Below are 20,326 nucleotides of genomic sequence, written 5' to 3' on the forward strand. Positions count from 1 at the left end.
TCCTATTTCTCCCGGCTCCCTTTCCCCCCATCTCCTTATGATGCTAGGGATAAAACTCAGGACCTCAAGCACACTAGGCAAGCCCTCTACCACTAAGCAACATTCCTAGGCCATCCCAAACCAGAAATTAAAATTTGAGTAGCTTTTACTGGGCTGGAGAGATGGCTGATCTTCGAAAAGACCTGGGTTCAATTCCCAGCACCAACAAGGTAGCTCATACTGTTTGTAATGTCAATCCCAAAGGACCTGACACCTCTTCTTTCCACTTTGGCATGAGAGGGATGCAGACATACATGCAGTGAAAGCACCTACCGACATGAAAATAAGTTTTTTAAAAAAAAAAGAGTGCCTTTTCTGGGGGCAGAGAGACAGGCACAGTAGCTTGGTTCCCAGCACCCACATGGCAGCTTACAGTCAAGTCTGTATCTAGATCAGGAGACCCAATGCTTTCTGGTCTCCATGAACACCAGGCACTCACATGGTACACATACATACATATGCAGAAAAACACACCCATAAAATAAGAGTAAATAATTTTTTTAAAAGCTGCTTTTATGGGGGCTGGTCAGATGGCTCAGTGGGTAAGAGCACTGACTGTTCTTCCAAAGGTCCTGAGTTCAAATCCCAGCAACCACATGGTGGCTCACAACCATCCATAACCACTGTCTGAAGACAGCTACAGTGTACTTATGTATAATACTAAATCAAAAAAAAAAAAGCTGCTTTTTTTTTTTTCTGAATGTGATGATGATATATATCTGTAATCTTATCTTTTGGGAAACTGGAGACAGGAGGGTTAGAATTTCATTGTCTTTCTCAGCAATGTAATGAGTTGAGTTTTAGGCCAGTCTGCTTTACATGAGACACTCTTTCAAAAAACAAACAGCTGAGTCTGGCTGTGTATGCCTTTAATCCCAGCACTTAAGTCGGGCAGCTCTTTGTGAGTCTGCAGCCAGCAAGGGTTACATGCTGAGACTTCAATCTCAACAAACAAACAAATAACAACAAGAACAACAAACAATCAAAATATAGGGCTTGGTGATACACACCTGTGATCTTAATATGCAGGAAGCGGAGGCAGCATGGTCTGATCACCTGGAGCTTCAGAGTGAGATTATGAATCAAAGAAACAAACAGGCTCGGGAGAGCGGGCTCAGAGGTCAAAAACACTTGCTCTTCTTGCAGAGGGCCAAGGTTCAATTCCCAGTTCTCATCTGTAATAACTCCAGTTTTAGAGGCGCCAATGCTGCCCTCTGGCCTTTGCAGGTGCCAGACACACATTGGTGCACAGACATATATGCAGACAAATACTCATACATGTAAAATAAGGTAATTGTATTTTATTTGTTTGTTTTTGTTTTTCAAGATAGGCTTTCTCCGGCTGGAGAGATGGCTCAGTGGTTAAGAGCATGAATTGCTCTTCCAAATGTCCTGAGTTCAAATCCCAGCAATCACATGGTGGCTCACAACCATCCATAGTGAGATCTGATGCCCTCTTCTGGGGAGTCTGAAGACAGGTATAGTGTACTCACATATAATAAATAAATAAATTTTTATAAAAAAAAATAGGCTTTCTCTGTGTAATTGCCCTGGCTGTCATGGAACTTACTCTGTAGATCAGGATGGCCTCATACTTACAGAGATCCACCTGCCTCTGTCTGCATAGAAGTGGGATTAAAGTCATGCTATGGTAAGTAAATCTTATAAGCAAAACAAAAAACAGGGTCAGTGAGTTGACTTATCAAATAAAGGCACTTGAACAAGTCAGGTGAACTAGCTTTGATCCGCAGACCTACTTAAGGAGGCCCCCCCTCTCTCTCCATATATGTACATATATATATATACATGTATATGTATATATATGTGTGCATATATGCACATGTATATATATGTGTATATAAATATGTGTATATATGCATACATAAATATATGTATTATGTGCATGTGTATATATGTATATATATATAATGACATGTGCCATACACATCATGTACCCACAAACAACAATAATAATAATAAAAAAATTAGGGGCTGGAGAGATGGTTCAGAGAACTGACTGCTCTTCCAGAGGTCCTGAGTTCAATTCCCAGCAACCACATGGTGGCTCACAACCATCTGTAATGGGATCCCTGATGCTTCTTTCTAGTGTGTCTGAAGACAGTGACAGTGTACTCACATACATAAAATAAATAAGTATTTAAGAAAAAAAGAAGCCGGGTGGTGGTGGTGCATGCCTTTAATCCCAGCACTTGGAAGGCAGAGGCAGGTGGATTTCTGAGTTTGAGGTCAGCCTGGTATATAGAATGAGTTCCAGGACAGCCAGGGCTACACAGAGAAACCTTGTCTCAAAAAAACAAAACAAAACAAAAAATTTGAAAGGAAGATGAGGGTTAAATAAAATTTGGTATGCTGACCTATGACTGGCAGAGTCTATTCAGCTGAAATAACATTTACAAAGAGTTTGCTACTTGGCAGAATTTGTTTGAATGTTGGGGGTGTAAAATAAAGCAGAATAAAGTCCTTTATTTCTATTAGAAGAATTTGACAAGTAGAGGAAAGAGCTTATAGAAGCCAGCAATTTTTCAGCAACAAAAGGTTACTGGGTAACTAAGAATCACCTGTAGGGTTGGGAAGCTAGGTTCTCTGTTACGTGTCCCAGGACAACAACTCAAGTCTAACTCTCCTTAGGGGTCCTACTACCATCGATATTTACAGATACTTAGGACTTTAAACTGCCAAGACCATTGGAACAGACATCAGACACCAATTTTCCATTGCTGTCTCTGTCACTCAGGAATTCATTCTCCCTACAGGAGTCTGTCTATCCCACCAAATTTCTCTCGCTAGCTCCAAATAAACAAGCTAGAGCAGAAAAAGCCATGCGTGGTGGTTGGTGCACAGCATTTCAGCTGAGGCGGGAAGATCACTGTGATACTTGAGACCAGCCTTGGTCCTTAGTGAGCTCCAGGCTCTGGCTAAGTGAGCTTAGACTCTGTCTAAGCTACAGAGTGAGACTCAGTGTGAAGCCAATACACAAACAAGCACACCGCCTGACAACCATCTGCTGGAACGCTAGAGGCTGCGCCCACTCCTTACTTTAAGGAAAGCTGGAGAAGTACAGGGTGCTTGCTGTTTCTTACAATTCTGTCTCTAACCGAGGCTCTGGGCCTGAGAATTCAGGAAGAGCTGTCTCATAATCACTTTCCCAAGGCAACAACAAATGCCCGCTGGAGAGGAAGAGTGTGGGCTGAAAAGAGGTTAGAGAAATAAGCAAGGACCCAATAATTTAGGGTTTACAGGAGAAAATAAGGAAATGGTTTTTACCTGGGGACTAGCATGATTGGATTTGTGGGTTTTTTAAAAAGATGGTTGTAGTGGCTGCTGCCGTGGACAATGGGAAGGGAAGAGCAGAAAGGGAGACAAGACATGAGGCCATTGAGGTTCAAACTAGAGTTCATTGTACCTGGACTAATATGCCAGGAAGAGAGAACGCATGTGGGCTTCACCGTAGAGATCGGTGAGGATGCTCATGAGGTGAGGGAAATCGGTGGCTCGTCGCTAATCCAAGTCATCCGTCAATGTCTTCCCTCTTAATTCTCTCTCCTCTCTCCCTCCCCCTCTCCCTCATTTAAATACAGACAGGGTTTCTCGGTGTAGCTCTGGTTGTCCTGCTGGAACTCATGCTGTAGTCCAGGATGGCGTTAAACTCACAGAGATCCACCTGCCTCTGCCTCCCAAGTGCTGGAATTCAAGGCGTACAACACCTCTGCCCATTCCCTCTTCATTCTTACTCTTCATCTCTTTGTCTCTCTTTGCCAAGTATACTGTCTTGATTACTGTAGCTTCGTAGTAGACATGTTTTGTTTTGTTTTTTTCCCTGTGAGAGAGTCGTGCTGGGGGTGGAGTCCGGAGTATGCACATCCTACCCAGGAAGCCACCGAACTACATTCTTTTCTACTCTGCTTTTCTTCTTTCCCATTTGGCCACATTGGAGTTAACGTGATCTTCAAAAATATCAAGCAGATTACGTTTCTTTTTTCTTTTTCTTTTTCTTTTTTCTTTTTTCTGCAGATCACGTTTCTTTCTTCCTTTCTTTTCTTTTCTTTTTTTTTGTTTGTTTGTTTGTTTTGCTCGGCCCAGCTCACGTTTCTTAACTGCTTAAAAACTTTAATGACTTCTGTGGCTCAAAACAAAACCTAGGCTTCCCCTTTAACTTCAAAGAGTCCTTCCCCTTCTCCCCAGTCACTCATGCCTCATGCCCCTCCCTAGTCATTACCTTCAGCAGTTAGGGCCTATTTAGTCATGCTAAAAGTCTGTGTTTCTTTTAATTTTTTTCTTTTGAATATTTTTCCTGGGATATACTCCATTAGTTTATCATTTGGCTATTTTTAAATCACTATTTGATTTTGTTATTATTACTGTTGGGGCACCTGTGTAACTGTGCTTGTGGAGGTCAGAGGGTAACTTTGTGGGATTGTCCTTCCTTCCATTTAAACTTGGGTTCCGGGGCTGAAATTCAGGCTATGGGTAGCAACACTTCTACCCACTGAGCTATCTCATTAGTTCTCATGTTTTTATTGTTTTATTTATTTATTTATTTTTGAGCAAGGAGTCTCCTGAACTCCTATGTTCAAGTATTCTTCCACCTCAGCCGCCTGGGTCCTGGGACTAGAGATATTTGTCATTTCTTTCTTTCTTTGTCTATTCATTTTTGAGTCAGTGTCTCCTGTATCCCAGGACACACATGTAGTAAAGATGACTGAAAACTTGTAAGTTTAAGGCCATCCTGGGGCAGTAGAGATGGCTCAGTGGTTAAAAGCACTGGCTGCTCTCACAGAGGATCTAGGTCTGATTCCCAGAACCTACATGGCAGTTCACAAGCACCTACAAGTACAGTTCCAGGGGAATCTGGCACTTTGTAAAGTCTTTGGACACTAGGCATGCACGTGGTACACATACATACACACAGGCAAAACACTCATACACATTAAATAAATGAATAAATCTTTGAGACTTCTGACCCTCCTGCTTCCAGATTTCACATGCTTAGATTATAGGTATGCAGCGTGACACCCAACTTTATGTGGTGCCCAGGGCTTCACAGGAGCCAGGCGAGTACTCAGCTAGCCCCACTGCATCCTCGGATGAATCCTTTACAGGGTTCTTTCTATTTTGATTCTCAGGCTCCAGTTCATATGACTCACTCTAAGAGGCAAGCCTTGAGCTCAGTGTTTCCCAGCAGAGAATGAGCTTATTTCAAAGAGTTCTGCCAATCCTAGACACTCTTCTTCTGTCACGATGAAAACAACTGCAGGTTACTGGCAGACAGAATCCAGAGATGTTACTAAATGCTCAACAGGGCATCTTTGTGCAAGAAAGAACTAGCCATGAAGCTAGCAAGGTGGTTCATGAGTAAAGGTACTTGCCACCAGACCTCATGACTTATAACTGTAAAATATACTTTCCTTATCAAAGTTTTATTTTAAAAATTAATGTAAGCCAGGCTGTGGTGGTACACACCTTTAATGCTAGCCCTTGGGAGGCAGAGACAGGAGAATTTCTGAGTTTGAGGCCAGCCAGGCCTACAGGGTAAGTTCCAGGACAGTCAGGGCTACACAGAGAAACCCTGTCTCGAAAAACAACAACAACAACAACAACAAAGAAAATTAATATAAATCAAATTCTCAACAAATATTAATTTATTTTTTTTAAAGAATTATTTATTTTATGTATGTGAGTACATGGTAGCTGTCTTCAGACACACCAGAAGAGGACATCAGATCCCATTACAGATGGTTGTGAGCCACCATGTGGTTGCTGGGAATTGAATTCAGGTCCTCTGGAGGATCAGTCAGTGCTCTCAACTGCTGAGCCATCTCTCCAGCCCCCAACGTATTTATTTTTAATCATTACTTAAGCCAATACTTTTGGAACATCAACTACGTACCAATCAATTAGGAATATAATAAGGAACAAGAAATGATTCTTGAGGGCCAGTGAGATGATTTAGAGGGCAGAGGAGCTTGCCACCAAGACAGCTAATCTGTGTTTGATCCCCAGAGAATGAGTGGATGACTCTACAGTTGTACAGTTGTCCTTTGTTCTACACACACACACACACACACACACACACACAAGAATTGTGAGCATTTGTACATGGGCACAAACAGAGTAGACAGACAGACAGACAGACAGATAGATAGATAGATAGATAGATAGATAGAATAAAAAAAGAAGATGGAGGAGGATGATGAAAGCTGTCTCTTGATCTCAAAGTGATTATAGGTCAAGGTTTGGTTGGGAAGATACAGAGCCGTTTTTACTTAGGAGCGCTGTAGGAAATGAGGGAGAATACAGGATCTGTATTCAGTTCTAGGGGAAGGATGAGAAAGGAAGATGCAGGTAAACAACTACATTTGCCAGAAAAGAAAAAATCCAAGAAGAGCAAGATCTCTGCCAGTGATGGAAATCGAGAAGACTGCTGGGAGAGGGTTTGACTCGGACCTGCAGGGAGCTAGGTGAGGACTGAGGAAAGTGCAGGGAGGACTTGGAGACAAGAGGAGAGGGCATTTGAGACAGAGAAAAGGCAAGAGCCAAGCACAGAGCGTGTGTGCCAGGAACACACAGACTTGCTTGGCTAAGGCACAGCAGGCCAGTGAGAGCCTAGACTAGGTCCAAAGTGGGTCAGTTGAATAAGAATACCCATGACCCAAATTGTGCCCATATTTCCTATAATTTACAGCAGCACTCCCAGGTGTACCCAGGGAAGATTTGAGAAATCTGGTGACTTAGCAAATTGTTAGCAGGCCAGTATTGCTTTGAGCATCAGGACTGGCTTACTATACCTCTTGGAAACTCATATATGACAACACCCAAGAAAAGAGAGAGATCTCGATGCACACTACAACATGTCCTTTCTCCATCTATAAACAATATGTGGCTAAAATTTTATTTTCAGGGGAAAAAAATATCTCAAAAATGAGTTCTCTCCTTTTGCTCCCAGGTATAGAAGAAATGAGTGGGAGGGAGAGGGGGCAGTGAACAGGGAGACTGCTCTCTTTGTCTGAGGAACAAAGCTTTGCTGGAGAATTCATTTGCAAAAAGTCCAGTTGCCATAGCAGTGGGTCACTGCCCTTTGCACTGTCCCTCCTTAAAAGAAGTCATTTTCTACACAGACATTGTCTTTGGCGTCTATCTTGAAGACGATTGGGACTGTTCCTTTTCACTTCTTCTCCCTTTTCCTTTTCTTCCTTCCAAATCCAGCCGCACATCTGGGAAGACAGTGGTGGCCGCGATTTCAGAAGCAGGACCTTAGGATCAAAGGAGCAGCTTCAAGCTTGATCTGAGTTTAAATGCTCACTTTCTACCTCCTGAGGCATCCCGGCACTCATTTAAGTGAGGATAGAGATTAAGGGGGGGATGTAAATGGCTTAAAAATAACTTGGACGTTGGCTTGCAGGTTATAAACAGTGTAATCAAAATCCTCTGAAACTCAGGGAGGGACGTAGCCCTATCAGGACGGAGCACTAATGACTAGAGCATCAGACCCTCTGGTTCCACTTCTTCTTCCCAACGGCCCTAGGAGGTGACACAGCCAGTGTTCTCTGAGCTTGTACTTTATGCCAGTTGCTATTCAGACTCTGTATTCCCAGCTAAAACTGAAAAGCTGGATGCAGGGATTACTAGCTGAACACAGGACGTGTGCCAGAGCACTGCGCTGAGAACGTGACAAGCATTTCCCATGACAAGCGTCTCTGTTTTATTGGGGAGATGGAAGGGATAAATGGGTTGCTCAAATCTACAGCTCCGGGAGCAGGACTCAAGGCAAGGCTTTTGTACTCCTTAGCTCATGAGCTTCGGTGCTCCAAATATGGAAAAGACTGGTTCAAGGTGTCACAACCAGCAGCCACAGGCTAGCATCTCAATAGAGGTCTGTCTAATATAATACTATATACTATATAACATTATATATAATACATAATATATAATACGTAATATGTAATGTTGACATTTTGTAATAATAAAAGTAAAAGAAGACAACTTGGTTTTTTTTTTTTTCTTTTTGTTTTTTCCAGTCGGGCTTCTCTGTGTAGCTCTGGCTGTCTTGGAACTTGCTCTGTAGACCAGGCTGGCCTTGAATTTTCTGTAATCCTTCAGCCTCTGCCTCCACACCCTCTGCTGAGATCACGGGTACACACTGCCATGCTTTGCCTTTAAAGATGCCTATGGCTAAGAGCTGGGCAGAAGAGAGATAGGCAGGGTCTAACTCACAAGGTTCTGAGTTCAATCTGGAGCAGCACCCTCGTCTACCCCAAAATAAGCCTGAGCTTGAGCTACTCTATTTATCTATCTATCGATTGATTGATTGATTGATTGATTGGGTTTTAGAGAGAGGGTTTCTCTGTGTAGCCCTGGCTATCTTGGAACTAGTTCTGTAGACTAAGCTAGCCTTGAACTCAGAGGTCCACCTGCCTCTGCCTCCTAAGTGCTGGGATTAAAGGTGTGCGCCACCACCGCCCGGCAGGCATGCACCACCTTTAAGGACATTTATAAATTACATTTATGAAGACTCCATCCTCAAAAACCTAGGAATCTCCCTAAGGCTCCACCTCTTGATGACTCTAGACACTAGGCTTCAGTGCAAGAATTTTAGAAGGATGTATGGATTCAAGCTATTTAGATACAGAGCCTTTCTTTCCTAGACCATCTGAAAACAGAACTGCTTACAGCATTCTTGTAGTGGCCATATGTTTCTAAACTAAACTCTCTGGGAACAATGCTATCAGAGACACTGAGGAGACGCACCACATTCCTGGGATGGAATATGGGAAGTGTAGTACACTTAGGGCATCTTATTGTGTTAAATAAATAAATAAATAAATAAATAAGGTAGTATTCAAGAAACGATAGGGGCCCAGAGGTGGAAACACACACCTTTAATCCCAGCACTTGGGAAGCAAGAACAGGCAGATCTCTGAGTTTGAGGCCAGCCTGGTCTACAGAGTGAGTTCGGGATCAGCCAGAGAAATCCTGTCTTGAAAAACCAAAAAGAAAAAAGAAAAAGAAAAAAGAAATGATAGGAATACATTAAAAGGCCACAGAAGCCAGATGGAAGGACTTAAATCTGGGCAACTAGCTATCGAAGTAAAGAATTATAGGCCTGGGTTGATGGTTCAGTGGGTAAAGTTCTTGACACGTAAGCATAAAGACCCGAGCTCAGATCCCCAGAGCCATGTTATTTTTCCTATTACTGTGATTATAAACAAACAAAAAACCAAATACAAGGGGCCAGAGAGATGGCTCAGCGATTAAGAGCACCGACTGCTCCTCTGAAGGTCCTGAGTTCAAATCCCAGCAACCACATGGTATCTTACAACCACCCATAATGAGATCTGATGCCCTCTCCTGGTGTGTCTGAAGACAGCTACAGTGTACTTACATATAACAATAATTAAATCTTTAAAAAAAAAAAAATTAGCATTGCCAGGCGGTGGTGGCTCACGCCTTGAATACCAGCACTTGGGAGGCACAGGCAGGTAGATTTTGGAGTTTGAGTCCAGCCTGGTCTACAGAGTGGATTCCAGGACAGCCAGGGCTACACAGAGAAACCCTGTCTCAAAAAAACCAAAAACAAAAGAAAACAAAAACAAAAACAAACAAACAAACAAAAAACCTGAGAGAAGCAACTTAAGGGCCTAAGAGACGGCTCTGCAGCTGAGAGCACACAATGCTCTTGTCCAGGATCCAAATTTGTTTTTTCTTTTTTTCTGTACATTTTACTCAGAATGTAAACACAGATACAAATTCTTAATTACTCTAGAGCCATCAATACAAAGAATTCCAGGAGTGAGCGGGCCGGAGGGATCAGGGCTGGAGTGAGTGGGGCCAGCAAAGGTCCTGAGTTCAATTCCCAGCAGCCACACACATGATGCCATCTGTACAGCTACAGTGTAGTCATACACATAATAAAAATAAAATAAATCTTTAAAAAAAAAAAGAAAGAATTTCGGGGACTTCATGATACTGAGTTGCAATATAGAAAGAATGGGCAATAAAGCCACCAAGCTATCCAAGGCCAGGTGAGGACCTCATCTCCACGAGTCACATGCACCATGCATCATTCAGGAAGTCCAACATTTGTTTTCTAGAGCTCATGTGAAACTGCTTAAAATCATCTGTAACAGGATCCAGGGCCCTCTTCTGGCTTCTTCTTCTTCTTCTTCTTCTTCTTCTTCTTCTTCTGTTTTTTTTTTTTTTTTTTTTTTTTTTTTTTTTTTTTGGTTTTTCGAGACAGGGTTTCTCTGTGTAGTCCTGGCTGTCCTGGAACTCACTCTGTAGACCAGGCTGGCCTCGAACTCAGAAATCCGCCTGCCTCTGATTCCCAAGTGCTGGGATTAAAGGTGTGCACCACCACTGCCCAGCTCTTCTGGCTTCTTTAAGCACCCAGACAAACATGGCATACACTCACAGAGACACATATACACACAAAACAACAACAACAACAACAAAAAAAAAAACTACAGAGTACCAGGACAGCCAGGGCTACACAGAGAAACCCTGTCTCAAAAAAACAAAAAAAAAATAAAATAAAATAAATAATAATAATAATAATAATAATAATAATAATAATAATTTTTTAAAAGAAAATTAAGGGGGGAAAGGGTTTATTTTGGCTCACTATTTTAGAGAATGCTCCATCTTGGCAGGCAGAGGAATCCTGAAAGCAGGAGCTTGGTCAAGTAGCACCTGGAGTCAGGAAGCAGACAATGACAGTGCTGGCGCTCTGCCACTTTCCCCTTGATATGCAACCAAGGGGTCACATCTTGGGATGGCACTCCTCACTTTTAGGGTGTGTCTTTCCACCTCTATTAACCCAGTCAAGACAACCCCCACCCCAATAGGCATAGCCAGAAGCCAATTTAATGGACAGAGTAATCCCTCATGTGGTATGTCCAAGCACTTGTCTCCCAGGTAATTCTGGACCCTGTCAATTGATAATTAGCATTAACCATCATGTCAAGTATAAGCTAGAAGTGTTATTGCATATCTATAGTCCTTGCACTCCTATGGTAAGATGGGAGGCAGAGACAGGAGAATCCCTGGAAACTAACAGGCTAGCCAGCCTGATGTACATAGCTTTGAACACCAAACCCCATCTCAAACAAGGTGGAAGGACCTACACCTGAGGTTATCCTCTGACCTCTGCGAGTGTACTGTGGTGCTGTGCTCACACCTATTTGTGTCTTCACTCTTTTTTTTTTTTTTTTTTTTTTTTTTTTTTTTTTGGTTTTTCGAGACAGGGTTTCTCTGTGTAGCCCTGGCTGTCCTGGAACTCACTCTGTAGATCAGGCTGCCTCGAACTCAGAAATCCTCATGCCTCTGCCTCCCAATTGCTAGGATTGGGTTTTTTTGTTTGTTTGTTTTTATAGTGCTAGAGGTAAACTTACGACTTCACACAGCCTGAACAAGTACTCCAGTACCCAGCCACATTTCGAGCTCTAGAAAAAACTTCTTGACAGTAAAATATGAATGAATAAATGCAGATAGAATTCCAAGATTAGAAAACCACCATTTGGAATCCATTATAGAAGTAGTTACATTGGCCAAGAAACATCACTAAGACCAGAAGCTGAAAACTGGTTAAAGAACGGGCTATTTACATAGTCTCAAAATAGCTCTCCACAAAATGCTTAATAATTATAAACCGAAAGAGGGTCAGTTTCAAAGTGGAGAAGTCTGGCGGAAAGCATCACCAGCCAATCTGAAATCATGTATTATCTGATGAGATGGGGTAAGAAAAGCCCACAGTAATTCTTCAGAACTGCATTAGCTGACCAACCTAAACTGAGCAATGTTCTATCAAAGAACCTCCCTTTAATCTTCAAAAGCATAAGGAAAAATACTCCAGGCCAGCCTGCTCTACAGAGTTCTAGGAAAATCAGGGCCACACAGTAAAACCCTGTCTGGAGAAACAAAAGGCAAAACTACCTATTGCTCTTTCAGAGGACCTAGGGGCACTTGCCCACACAACCATCAGCAACTTCAGTTCCAAGTGATCCAATGCCCTCTTCTGACCCTTCCAGGCATCAGGTGCACAACATGTTACTCATATATGCTTTCAGGCAAAACACTTATTCACAAAAAATACACATAAGTACATAAATCTAAAAATAAATAAGAATAAAGGCACAAGTAAATATAACAGGTGACCTTGGGCTAACTCCTATACTTACAGACTTTATTCATTAGAAAACATTTGGCTACCCAGTAGCAGGTGTTAGTAACCGGTCAGTCGGCTGTGGTTTCCTGATTTTGAGAGCTGTATCGTGGTTATGTAGAATACCCATGTTGGGAGGCATTACACTCTAACCTACTTGTGGGTAGTGGAGCACAGTGTTGTCAATGTCCTTCATCAGGTTCAGACTGGGAGACATTATTTATACCATACTTACAAAGAAAGTAGTGAAGAATGGGAGACAGAGCCAGGCAGTGGTGGTGCATGCCTTTAATCCTAGCACTTGGGAGGCAGAGGCAGGCAGATTTCTGAGTTTGAGGCCAGCCTGGTCTACAGAGTGAGTTCCAGGACAGCCAGGGCTACACAGAGAAACCCTGTCTCGAACAAAACAAAAACAAAACGAAACAAAACAAAACAAAAAGAATGGGTGACCGATCATGAGAATTGTTAGTAATCAATGTCTATCATGTTTGTAAATACTAAGGCTCAGGCAGTGTACTTCCTGATCCTAGCCTGTGGATCAAACAATCACTAAGAAACAACGTGGTAGAAACTACTTACCTCTATCCCTCCTCCAGTTCCTTCTTACTAACAGAATCCCAGTTTTATTGAGATGTGACTCCCTCGAGGTGTTTCCTGTGTCTGGGAGATGAAGTTTAATGCTCCAAGCCAGTCATGGTTCAGGCATGAGTATTTTCTGGTTTATGACACCTGAATGCAAGTTTGCTGGGGTAAGGTAGAATTTGGAGAAAGATTGTCCCTGCTATAATATGATAGCCACAGATAAAATGATTCCTCTTGGGCTGGTGAGATGGCTCAGCGGGTAAGAGCACCGACTGCTCTTCCAAAGGTTGTGAGTTCAAATCCCAGCAACCACATGGTGGCTCACAACCACCCATAATGAGATCTGAAGCCCTCTTCTGGTGCTTCTGAAGACAGCTACAATGTACCTATTTATAATAATAAATAAATCTGGGCTCCAGAGATGGCTCAGAGGTTAAGAGCACAGACTGCTCTTCTGAAAGTCATGAGTTCAAATCCCAGCAACCACATGATGGCTCACAACCATCTCATAATGCCATTCTTCTGGAGTGTGTGAAGACAGCTACAGTGTACTTACCTATAATAAATAAATAAATATTTAAAAAATAATAATAAATAAATCTTTTTTAAAAAAAAAAGACTCCTCTTCTGCTAGGTGTGAAGGTTGACCAAGCCAGCTCAGTCAGCCAAACTGGGTCTCAAGGGAAGGAGTGAGCACTGAAAAGAAAAAGAGACAACATTATAACATGATTCCAGCCAGTGCTGAGGTTCCCCCACTCCCATCTGCTTTTATATCATTCTAGGTACACACAAAGAATATGGTCAGCCCTAAGGCATAAGCCAAGTAGTTAGGGAACAGTCCAAGCATAAACAAAGGTCTCATGATTACTGTATTCAGAATCTTAACAAGACCCATCAAGATACAAAGAACACATTCCTCAGCTCTATTCATGTTGAGCCTACTTCCTAGTCCTAGACCAAAGTCAAATTCTTGCCAAATTCCTAGAAGGTGGCCCCAAAAGCTCTTCACAGATGGTGTCTACTTGTAATATTCCTAGGCTGCCGCAGCCTGACTTACAGGAGATGGGCTAGAAGGTAAATGAGAACATAATACATATAAGATAACAGAATGGGACTGGACGGTGGTGGCACACACCTTTAGTCCCAGCACTTGGGAGGCAGAGGCAGGCAGATTTCTGAGTTCGAGGCCAGCCTGATCTACAGAGTGAGTTCCAGGACAGCGAGGGCTACACAGAGAAACCCTGTCTCAAAAATCAAAAGAAAAAAAAAAAAGATAGCAGAATAGGAGCTGGCAAGATGGCTCAGCGGGTAAGAGCATTGACTGCTCTTCCAAAGAACCTGAGTTCAAATCCACATGGTGGCTCCCAACCATCTGTAAAGAGATCTGACGCCCTCTCCTGGAGTGTCTTAAGAGAGCTATGGTGTACTTGCATATAATAAATAAATAAATCTTTCTTTTCTTTTTTTTTTTAATTTTTTTTTGGTTTTTCGAGACAGAGTTTCTCTCTATAGCCCTGGCTGTCCTGGAACTCACTTTGTAGACCAGGCTTGCCTCGGACTCAGAAATCCACCTGCCTCTGCCTCCCAAGTGCTGGGATTAAAGGCATGTGCCACCACCGCCCGGCGAATAAATCTTTTAAAAAGAAAAAAGAAAGAAAGACAATGGATGGATCTTGTTCCTGACAATCTCATTTGCTGCTATATCTGCCAACCTGGTAACTACCCCATCTCCTACCTGTAGGTAATTTTCATTACTCACAGAGTCAATATATGCAAATTCCCCTAATGCTTGAATATACTTGCAACTATAAGATCAATACTTGCAGGCAGGCTGGCGAGATGGCTCAGCAGGTAAGAGCTCTGACTGCTCTTCCGAAGGTCATGAGTTCGGATCTCAGCAACCACATGGTGGCTCACAACCACCCGTAATGAGATCTGACTCTCTCTTCTGGTGCATCTGAAGACTGAGTTCAATTCTTAGCAGCCACATGGTGGCTCACGGCCATCTGTACAGCTACAGTGTATTCATACACATAAAAAAAAATGAATAAAGTAAATCTCGGGCTGGTGAGATGGCTCAGCAGGTAAGAGCACCGACTGCTGTTCCAAAGGTCCTGAGTTCAAATCCCAGCAACCACATGGTGGCTCCCAACCACCCATAATGAGATCTGACGCTCTCTTCTGGTGTGTCTGAAGACAGCTACATTGTACTTATGTATAATAATAAATTAAAAAAAAAATCTTAAAAAAAAAGAGTTTAAATACCTGCAGGCCTTTTGCACTTGCTCACTGTTACACGCACCCACTCAGTAGTGTATTTAACACTGGGGATGGGGGTGGGGGAATTAGGGCTGCATAGAGTGGGGATGAGAGTTAGACTCACCCAGGATACAGTCTCCTTTGATTCCAGTTATCTAGGTGTCATGTAGTTCAACGCAGAAGTATATTTAAGCAAAAGCCATGAAGACCTAGACACTTCACAACAAAATTCTCAGGCTGAGCTATTGGATTTCCCTTGAGAAAGCTTCAAATAGACCATTCCTTTGCAAATAACAGTTTACTTTCACAAAAATAGATGACCTAGCTCATGATCATAATTAGCCTTCTGGAACTGAATGACAAGCAAATGGCTCTCATTTTCTTCCCTTTCCTGATGCTGTGGACTTCCCACTGTTCCTCAGAACATGCATTTTACAAGTAGATATGCCATGTTTTGTTAATTAGCAAATTACATACATGCTATATGTCATCATTAAAAGGGCAAGTATTTTGTAGATTAAATGGAATGATTTGGGCTTTTGTTTTGTTTTGTTTTGTTTTTGTGACAGGGTTTCTCTGTGTAGCCCTGGCTGTCCTGAAACTCTCTCTAAACCAGGTTGACTTCAACCTCATGGATGTTGGGACTAAAGGTGTGAGACACTACTGCCTGGCAGTATGAAGTTTTTTTTGTTTTGTTTTGTTTTGTTTTGTTTTTTCGAGACAGGGTTTCTCTGTAAAGCTCTGGCTGTCCTGGAACTCACTCTGTAGACCAGGCTGGCCTCGAACTCAGAAATCTGCCTGCCTCTGCCTCCCAAGTGCTGGGATTAAAGGTGTGCGTCACCACTGCCCAGCTTTATTTATTTATTTTTATGTATACGAGTACACACAGTAGCTGTACAGATAGTTTTGAGCCTTCATCTGGTTGTTGGGAATTGACTTTTTTAGGACCTCCACTAGCTCTGGTCAACCCTGCGTGCTCAGTCTCCCGCTTGCTCCGGCCCAAATATTTATTTATTATTATACATAACTACACTGTAGCTGTCTTCAGACACACCAGATGGTTGTGAGCCACCATGTGGTTGCTGGGATTTGAACTCAGGACCTTACAAAGAACAGTCGGTGGTGCTCTTACACACTGAGCCATCTCTCCAGCCCTTCTTTCTCTAATTTTATTTGTTTGTTTATTTCTTTCCCCTTTCTTTCTTTCTTTCTTTCTTTCTTTCTTTCTTTCTTTCTTTCTTTCTTCCTTTCTCTCTTTCTTTCTTCTTTTCTTCATTTGTTTTTTAGGCAGGGTTTCTCTGTGTAGCCCTGGCTACCCTGGAACTCACTCTGTAGACCAGGCTGGCCTCGTACTCAGAAATCTGCTTGCCTCTGCCTCCCAAGTGCTGGGATTAAAGGTGTGCGCCACTCCTGCCTGGCTGCAATGGTTATTCTTGGTTGTCAGTTTAACTAGATCCATAATTAACCCAAGTGACTAAGTACACTTGTGAGAGATGTAGGGATGTTTCTGTCTTTTTTTTTTCTTTAAATTTTTGTCTCATTCTCTCTCTCTCTTTCTCCCTCTCTTTCTCCCTGTGTATCGATTGTTAAAGATATATTTATTTATTTTATATATGTGAGTACAGTGTCTCTCTCTTCAGACCCACGAGAAGAGGGTATCGGATCCTATTACAGATGGTCATGAGCCACCATGTGGTTTTTGGGAATTGAACTCAGGACCTCTGGAAGAGCAGTCAGTGCTCTTAACTGCTCAGCCATCTCTCCAGCTCCAGGGATATTTTTATTAATTAAATCATTTGAAATGGGCTCCAGCACTTGGGAGGCAGAGACAGGCGGATTTCTGAGTTCGAGGCCAGCCTGGTCTACAGAGTGAGTTCCAGGACAGCCAGAACTATACAGAGAAACTCTGTCTCGAACACTCCCCATCCCCCACCCCCCCAAAAAAAGAAAGATTGAATTTTTTTAAAGATTTATTTATTTTATGTATGTGAGTTATATTATTGTCTTCAGACATACCAGAAGAAGGCATTCATTGGACCCCATTACAGAAGGTTATGAGCCACCATGTGGTTACCGGGAATTGAACTCAGGACCTCTGGTAGAGCAATCAGTGCTTTTAACTACTGAACCATCTCTCCAGCCCCCAAGACTAAACTTTTTTTTAATGATTTATTTTTATTTTATATGCATTGGTGTTTTATCTGCATGCATGTCTGGGTGAGAGTGTTGGATCCTGTAGAACTGGAGTTACAGACAGTTGGGAACTGCCATGTAGAATGCCGGGAATTGAATTCATGTCTTCTGTAAGAGCAGCCAGTGCTCCCAACTGCTGAGTCATCTCCCTGGCCCTAGGGAAGATCTTTTTTAACTTTTTATTGGCTCCTTATAAACTTCACATCATGTACCCAATCCCATTCATTTCCTCTCCCTTCATACCCACCCTCGACCTTTGCAACCTTCTCCCCAACAGAGAAAAAAAAATATCTGGTGGAAGCTGTAATATGTCATAGTGCCTCCCAAATTATACCCTTTTGTCCACACTTCTTTGTTTGCAAATGTTCATTGCAATGGCTTATTAGTCTGGTATGAGTCCTCTGGCTTCTGCTACTCTATCAATACCAGAACCTGATTGGATCTCCTCTCTAATATCCTGTGGTTGCCCTGTGTCATGGAAATCCTATAGTTTTGGATCAGTAGGGCTAGCCCCTTCAGACACTCCAGCAGTTCAATGATGGGGTAGATGTTGGGGTGGAGGCCAACTTAAGGTTCTGGGTCTGGGCCTGAGAGACATCTGAGCTAGTCAGCCTGCTCTTCCGATCTCCTGCCGTCAGGGCTGGTTCATCAGAAACCCTGCAACTAGGAACCAGCTCTAGCCTACTGCCAGGCAAGATACAGGGCCCACTCTCCCAAGGGTTGCAGCTGGTGAGGTACATGGCCAGTTCTCCTACTCTCATGACCCCAGAGGGCAGCTCTCGGCTTGCCATAGGTGGCAAGGGATAAGGGAGAGGAGGTGTTATCCAACCACCCCACAACAGACAAGAAGCAGGGCTGCGCTCTCCGATGCCCACACCACTGGCACTGGCTCACCTGCAACTCCCACATCCAGGACAAGCTCTATTGTGTTGTCCAAGTGAAGTGCAGGGCCTGGTCTTCCAAGGACTGCAGTAGGTGAGAGGTAAGGATGCTCTCCTGCCTGCTGTGGGTGGCAAGGGTTGAGGGTCAGGAAGGGCACCTCTCTCTTACCCACACTGCTGCATGGCAGACAATTTGCAGGGCCAGCTATCCCTTACTCATACCCTTAGGGCCAGCTCACTTGCAATCTCCAGATCCAGAACCAGCTCTACTGTGCTGCCCACTGGAGGTGCAAGGCTTGCTCTCCCAAGGGCTGCAGCAGGTAAGGAGCAGGGACAGCTCTCTTTTTCTCATGACTCCAGGGCCAGGGCTCCTGCCATGCCCAGGTGAGAGGTGGAACCAGTTTGTACAACTCTCAGACATCAACATGTCCTGGGGCAGCATCCCAAACCAGGGATGTCTGCCTGGCCTTTGGAAGTTACAGATCCCTGCTGCTGTAGGACCACTGACCCAGATATGGCCCCTGGTGGCAGCATAGGCCAGGGCCCTTCTATGGTCCCAGGTGGCATCACCAACTTCAGGCTGCTCCTCATTGCCCCTGAGTCTGCAGTTCTGTCTCTCTTCATTGTGTCCACACCCTTCTGCTTCTCTTGCTTTCTCTTTCATTTCTCCACCACTTCCTTGCTCCTTTTAGCGGCACCCGGGGTCTATGAGTGTCCGGGTTGTCTTAGGCATGATATCAGGCATACTCATGTTGCTCATGCATTATGGCACTGGGCAGGGGTCATCTCAGGCATGGGCTGCACTGCACCCCTAGGCCTGTAAAGTACCAGACTGGTGGTCAATTCAGGCTAGCTCCCTGTCTGGGCCCCAAGGCAAGGTTGATCTGTCTTGGGCTCACTCCCATCCAGAACATGATTCTTCGAATCTCTAGCTGACTCCTCACCCTGGGACTGTGCAGCACCATGCTGGTGCTCTCATTTTTCAGAGAATGGTACACTACTGATCATTCAGATGTTCACAGGTCAGAACACTGGACAGAGAGAGACATAACCTCTCTCCTCTTTGCCACCTACTAATGCACATGTGACATAGGAGGCACATCTGCAATTCCTCTAGGGGCAGGAAGACCCCCTTTTATTTGGATCTTTAGGGGTAGGAAGACCCACTTTAAATCTGGGCCACACCTGCTGGTGGTAGCCCAAATAAACAAAATGGAAAAAGGAAACTTGCTCTCTTTGCCTGCTTGCTCTCTTTCTCACTGGCCAGTCCACTCCTTCGCTGGCATTAGAGCCTACTTCTTTGGAATTCTGACATATATTGAAGATCAGCTGAGACGTCCATCCTCATAACTGAACAGCTACTGTTTTCTTAGACCTTCTGTTGGTAGACAACCATTGTAGGACTAGCTGGACCACAACCTGAAAACCATTCCAACAAATCCCATGTATATATAATTGACACACACATTCATATGTTCATATATCCAGACTTGTAAGTTCTGTCCCTCAGAGAACCTGACTTCATAGCCTTCTTCACCAACTGTGGCTATATGCCTGCTTGTCTTCTCCACCAGCCTTTCCTCTCTATGCAAAGTCCTCATCTATTTGTTCTCTACTGTTAACCCAGTGCCTCAGTCACTGCTGCGTGTATAACAGGGTGTTAAATACTGATTGAAGGAGTAAATGAATGAGTAAAATGCTGCCGATCACTATTCCAGTAAAGAATAGCTTGGGGTGGAAATAGTTGTTACTATGTAATATTCTTTTTTTTTTTTTTTTTTGGTTTTTTGAGACAGGGTTTCTCTGTGCAACCCTGGCTGTCCTGGAACTCACTCTGTAGACCAGGCTGGCTTCAAACTCAGAAATTCACCTGCCTCTGCCTCTCAAGAGCTGGGATTAAAGGCATGCACCACCACTACCCAGTGTACCCTGTTTCTTACACAGGCTTTCAGCATCCCTTGCCCCTTACCCCTTCTCCTTCAGGAGCTGTCTTTCAATGCCTCCCCTCTTGTAATACCCAATTAGAAGATTCATCTTGAGAGAACACACATGTACTAAGACTGAATGTACAGGGTTTTAGGTTTTGAAGTTTTTGCTGAAATAAAGTTGATTTCATACTATTCTGGAGTAACTCCAAGCATTCACTATTCAATGTGAATAATTCAATATTATCATTATCCTGGAGGAACTCCAA

The 20,326-nt window shown here is 43.3% G+C and overlaps 1 non-coding gene across 1 annotated transcript; it reads right to left on the bottom strand.

Annotated features, from left to right (window-relative positions):
* Window positions 1–19,120: 19,120 nt before the first annotated feature.
* On the bottom strand, window positions 19,121–19,256 carry LOC116079447. The gene has a single exon (XR_004113998.1). It is a non-coding gene; the product is annotated as a small nucleolar RNA SNORA17 (small nucleolar RNA).
* Window positions 19,257–20,326: the final 1,070 nt, after the last annotated feature.

This window comes from Mastomys coucha, unplaced genomic scaffold (assembly GCF_008632895.1).
Source record: "Mastomys coucha isolate ucsf_1 unplaced genomic scaffold, UCSF_Mcou_1 pScaffold5, whole genome shotgun sequence".
Lineage (NCBI taxonomy): Eukaryota > Metazoa > Chordata > Mammalia > Rodentia > Muridae > Mastomys > Mastomys coucha.